Genomic DNA, 6,137 nt, shown 5'->3' with positions numbered 1-6,137 from the left:
TTTCATTAACGTCAATAACTTGGACCGAACACTTTGTTTTGCTTGATGAAGAGCAGGAAGGGCAGCCTGGAGAGAAAGAGAAGCCGGGTTGAGCCCACTACCATCATCCACGTACCACGAGGAAGATGCGGGAGAGAAATGATCCTACCATTAAAGAGGTACTTTTAAGTTACATACCAGAAACACCATTTTATATAATATGCCAAATATACATTTTTATAAAATCCCCAAAGTACGCTTGCTGACATACAAGTTAATATCACACTGAAAGAATTTTGATCAATCATGCTTCCCTGCTGTGATTGTTTAACTGGGAAAACAACTTTTTCCACAGGAAGGCAAGTCAATTTAAGGAATACATGTTCAAAGTTTTCCTCTGTTATGTATAATGATGACCCCCATCAAACATAATGTTAGCAATCTTTACACCTTTTAATTTATTCTGATTATTTCTGTCTACATGTGTGAATTTGCCTTCATTAGTTTCAGAAAAGAGCGATGATGTATCGTTCACGGGGCGGCAGCACGAGACTCCGCAAACTAGTCTGTAAGCAAAGTAGACGAAGGCATCAAGGTTGCGGCCTGCCATCATTGTTATTTTGCTTAAGGGACTGAATATGTATCATGTAGAAATATTAGCATTTCCCTTATATCTACCAAAACTGCTTGTTTCACAGACTGCAGTTTTGTTTTGGTCCGATGTGGTGTGCAAATACAACCGTATCGGCAATGGGTTGTGGGGCATTAACATTTGTAACTCTAATTTTGTTTTGACAGACTGTGAAAAGAGCGTTGAGAACATCACCAATCTACAGGAAGACACAGTCCAGTAATGGGTGTCAGAAGTTCAGTAGTGAATGACAGGTACTGTGGAAAATGTGTGTCATCGTTGTACAATGTCCTTTGACTCTGTTTACACAAGGTTAACACAAAAAGGTTTGATTGTAAACTGATATTGGTATGAATTCATGTTATTCTCCTCTTCACAAGAAACAAACAGTCCAAATTACCTGCAGAACGCCCTTGATGGACGCTTCAGATGCATCGTCAGACTTGCGAGACAGCAAGATGCCAACTTTAATGGCAATTTATTTGTGTAACATTCTGTGACCAAATGTATAGATAACTTTTTGTAGATTGTAAAAAAAGATAACCCATTTATTAAAAAAAAACTACACTAGAATTATCGCACTGCGTTGTATGACTCCGCTAATCATCGCAGTGTCCGTCTACATATTTCTACATATTTTCTCTCGTATAAATGACACTGTGTCTCTTGACAACTGAAACCATAAGATGAGGTCAGTGTGGCCTTGACCTTTTGACTTTAACACAAATACACAGTTAGACAATCCGAAAACATACAGTTATGCCAAAATATCTTTGGTTTCACATACTAGATGGCATAAGCAGAGACATCAACTCAGGGAAAATATTTCTGTAGAAAAGAAAGCCCTGTACGTGTGAATGTATACATCAATCATGCTTCCCTGGAAGCATACGTGTGTATGTATACATACACACGTACAAACGCACTATTGAGACGTTTTGTTTTTTATCATATATTCTCAGGAAGGACTGAGACGGGACGTGAGGGCCTACTCTGCGTGCTCAGAGTTCAAGCCCAGCAGGCTGCAGCGGGCCTGACATATTCCGGAACAGCAGCACAGTCTTTGGATGACTCCTCTGAAGATGAAAACATGGCGAGGTACTTCTCCACTGATGAAGAACTGTGAGGGCTGTGATTAGCTACACTCTCTTGCTACAAGGCTACTCTTGCTACTCCCTGGCAGCCTTAGGAAGGCATTAGCTTGCTGTTGGGTAGCTGTTAGCTTCAGCATTTTTAGATTTAGCGGCCAGTCTGACGTTTATGTTTAAAAAAAAAAAATCGGAGGAAACCATCTTCATAATTTAACACTATGGTTTGTTTGTGTGTCCTTCAGTTCTTCTCAAGAGAAGCAGTACAGGTGTGCCTCAGCTCCACGGTCCCTCCTGCAGCCTCCGCTCCTGATGCTAACCTCACGTCTCCATCACACCAAGCAGCAGACCTGGAGTGACAGACCTTTCTCCAGAGCTGCTCCCTCCCTCTGAAACCCCCCTCTCCAAAACACTATTTGTGGCGTTTTTAAAGTCTTATTTGCATGAGAATTGTTGATCATAACATTTCCAGCAGATGCCTTAATGTAATGTTTGTGAACAATAAATGACATTTATCATAACATATTGGTATTTCCTTGCACTTCTACACCATGATATTGTCAGATAACATGCTGATTACATTAAAGCAGTGAATGCTCTGCTTTAAGCAACATAAACACACAATGATTCAATGGATCTGAAGTAGAATGGGCACATAACATTCTGTAGAGAATGCCTCAGTAATTGAAGTCAGAAAATAAATTTCTTTATCTGAGGTTCCAGTCATTTATAGTCACAGGAAAGCACACAGGTCTGGTTGTCTAGGGACAACCCATATCATATTGTTTAAGATGTGTAACATCAAGTTTGTGTATCAGTGCAAAATACATACCGTCATTAGTCAAGAGTTCACTCTTGTTTACACAAAATTTAGGTGACCCAGATGTTTCACAATGCATCTGATAAGGTCTTATGAGAAACATTCTTAACATTAAAGAAATGAACACAGAGGATAACAATATATGTTTGACTCAAATCAGTAGCTGGTAATCAGCAGCCTGACTTATTCAAACACATTAATACTACAATGAATGAGGCAGGGGTTATCTATCAGAAATCAACTATATCGTCACATTAGGTTTCTCTTGAGCTCATTGAAATGACCTTCACATTCAACTCACTGTCACCTGAACCATACTGTTGTTTCTGTATCTACAGTGACTTTTAGGAAAACATGTATAAAGCAATGTATAAACAATAATACATCTTATTTATATAGAGCTTTTCAAGAAGTGCAAGTACTTCACTGAGGGACAGCTCATACAAACAATATATATGTCATAAATCCATGTGATGGGACAGCCTCACACTTGAATGTAAACCAATTTTAAAACACATTTGCTTATACTGGAGATCTTTTAAATTAATGTCCCAGAAATGATTTCTGATAGAAAACCCCTGCCTCATTCATTGTAGTATTAATGTGTTTGAATAAGTCAGGCTGCTGATTACCAGCTACTGATTTGAGTCAAACATATATTGTTATCCTCTGTGTTCATTTCTTTAATGTTAAGAATGTTTCTCATAAGACCTTATCAGTTTCATTGTGAAACATCTGGGTCACCCTGCTGGGCTTGAATTCTGAGCACGCAGAGTAGGCCCTCACGTCCCGTCTCAGTACATGCATCAGTCCTTCCTGAGAATATATGATAAAAAACAAAACGTCTCAATAGTGCGTTTGTACGTGTGTATGTATACATACACACGTATGCTTCCAGGGAAGCATGATTGATGTATACATTCACACGTACAGGGCTTTCTTTTCTACAGAAATATTTTCCCTGAGTTGATGTCTCTGCTTATGCCATCTAGTATGTGAAACCAAAGATATTTTGGCATAACTGTATGTTTTCGGATTGTCTAACTGTGTATTTGTGTTAAAGTCAAAAGGTCAAGGCCACACTGACCTCATCTTATGGTTTCAGTTGTCAAGAGACACAGTGTCATTTATACGAGAGAAAATATGTAGAAATATGTAGACGGACACTGCGATGATTAGCGGAGTCATACAACGCAGTGCGATAATTCTAGTGCAGTTTTTTTTTAATAAATGGGTTATCTTTTTTTACAATCTACAAAAAGTTATCTATACATTTGGTCACAGAATGTTACACAAATAAATTGCCATTAAAGTTGGCATCTTGCTGTCTCGCAAGTCTGACGATGCATCTGAAGCGTCCATCAAGGGCGTTCTGCAGGTAATTTGGATTGTTTGTTTCTTGTGAAGAGGAGAATAACATGAATTCATACCAATATCAGTTTACAATCAAACCTTTTTGTGTTAACCTTGTGTAAACAGAGTCAAAGGACATTGTACAACGATGACACACATTTTCCACAGTACCTGTCATTCACTACTGAACTTCTGACACCCATTACTGGACTGTGTCTTCCTGTAGATTGGTGATGTTCGCAACGCTCTTTTCACAGTCTGTCAAAACAAAATTAGAGTTACAAATGTTAATGCCCCACAACCCATTGCCGATACGGTTGTATTTGCACACCACATCGGACCAAAACAAAACTGCAGTCTGTGAAACAAGCTGTTTTGGTAGATATAAGGGAAATGCTAATATTTCTACATGATACATATTCAGTCCCTTAAGCAAAATAACAATGATGGCAGGCCGCAACCTTGATGCCTTCGTCTACTTTGCTTACAGACTAGTTTGCGGAGTCTCGTGCTGCCGCCCCGTGACCGATACATCATCGCTCTTTTCTGAAACTAATGAAGGCAAATTCACACATGTAGACAGAAATAATCAGAATAAATTAAAAGGTGTAAAGATTGCTAACATTATGTTTGATGGGGGTCATCATTATACATAACAGAGGAAAACTTTGAACATGTATTCCTTAAATTGACTTGCCTTCCTGTGGAAAAAGTTGTTTTCCCAGTTAAACAATCACAGCAGGGAAGCATGATTGATCAAAATTCTTTCAGTGTGATATTAACTTGTATGTCAGCAAGCGTACTTTGGGGATTTTATAAAAATGTATATTTGGCATATTATATAAAATGGTGTTTCTGGTATGTAACTTAAAAGTACCTCTTTAATGGTAGGATCATTTCTCTCCCGCATCTTCCTCGTGGTACGTGGATGATGGTAGTGGGCTCAACCCGGCTTCTCTTTCTCTCCAGGCTGCCCTTCCTGCTCTTCATCAAGCAAAGCAAAGTGTTCGGTCCAAGTTATTGACGTTAATGAAACTCCTGTACCTTCACTTGGATCGTCCTTGATTAAAAAACAGAACATAGGAATTGTTTTATAAAATGAATTGCAACTCCATAACATGGAAACATTATTGTCATATTGCATACTATACATTAAACCAAATTGATCTGATATTTTGGAGTAATGTAATGTATTCACCTCCCAGGTAGCACAGGCTACGGTGGGCCGTAGCATGTGTCTAACAATGTCGTATTAGCTGAAGATTAGCATTGTGTGTATCAACGGACTCCGCATCCGCTGTCTCAGCACTCGGACTGTAAACCTAGATCGTAACGATCTTTAAAAACAATAAACTACTCACCTGACAGAAGGAAGATGACATCGTTTGTCTTCCCAGCGCTCGGTGGTTACTACGCAGCCCCGAGTTAAAGAACCGGATGTTTACTAAAAGCCACACGCCAGTTCCGCTCGCCTGGTCCGTCCGTGGCGCAGTCGGTCCCCCTTCGGGATGAACGGTCTCGCAGGATCCTTCGCATTAGAGGTGTAATCTAGCCTCAAATATTAATATTATATAACGTGAATAACATTCACGATCACTGAGGGACACCACGCAGGGACGGTGATTTTAACAGCACGCTGCGCCGTGCTGGCATGGCAGCGTCATAGCAACCCTCATAGCAACGATAAAAACATTTGCGATAACTATTAAAATATTTATCATAAGCACGAACTGGCAGAAGACTGTGGAAGCAAAGAGCACATTTCTCGCTAGAAATGGTGTCAGAATGTATTTTTATGCCCAAACTAAGTTACAAAACTATATTTTTATCTGAGAGAACAAGGAATATCCGCCATGTTTTCCTCTCCGCAGACGGGAGCTTGTGAGTCACGTGACGTGAGAACACGCCAATGCAAAACAATGGGCTGACAAAATGTTACCATCTCACACTCTGAGAGGCCAGATTGTGAGATGGTAACGTCGTTCCAAGTGGACCAACGTTGCCACTGAACGTTTTCTGATGAGACTGGGTTGTTTAATTTAATACCAGTTTTTTTTTTCTCTTAAGGACAGAACCATCAGCATATTATTCACACCGGTTCCAACTGTAGATCCAAATCTTAAAAAAGCCCACAATTATCTTGTGTCACTTCCTAAAAATATATTCAGTGCTTTGCTAAAGTGTATTTTTTTGGTGTCTTCTTTTCAGGGTCAGATTAGTACACGTTGGTGTTCAACTGCCCGTTTTCAGGAGGATGGTGCAAAGT

The 6,137-nt window shown here is 39.5% G+C and overlaps 1 long non-coding RNA gene across 3 annotated transcripts; it reads right to left on the bottom strand.

Annotated features, from left to right (window-relative positions):
- Positions 1-3,278: 3,278 nt before the first annotated feature.
- LOC133967367 (uncharacterized) lies at positions 3,279-5,547 on the bottom strand. Of its 3 annotated transcripts, none has more exons than XR_009924034.1 (4): positions 5,233-5,547; positions 4,749-4,931; positions 4,043-4,129; positions 3,279-3,334 (listed from the first exon to the last, which is right to left on the bottom strand). It is a non-coding gene; the product is annotated as an uncharacterized LOC133967367 (long non-coding RNA). The 3 variants fall into 3 exon arrangements; XR_009924035.1 differs by having other exon boundaries at positions 4,749-4,855; positions 5,233-5,540; XR_009924036.1 differs by having other exon boundaries at positions 4,749-4,850; positions 5,233-5,540.
- Positions 5,548-6,137: the final 590 nt, after the last annotated feature.

The sequence above is a fragment of the Platichthys flesus genome, chromosome 13 (genome assembly GCF_949316205.1).
Source record: "Platichthys flesus chromosome 13, fPlaFle2.1, whole genome shotgun sequence".
Classification (NCBI taxonomy): Eukaryota; Metazoa; Chordata; class Actinopteri; order Pleuronectiformes; family Pleuronectidae; genus Platichthys; species Platichthys flesus.
Note: the sequence above shows the minus strand (reverse complement) of the source record. Positions and strands in the feature narration are given on the sequence as shown.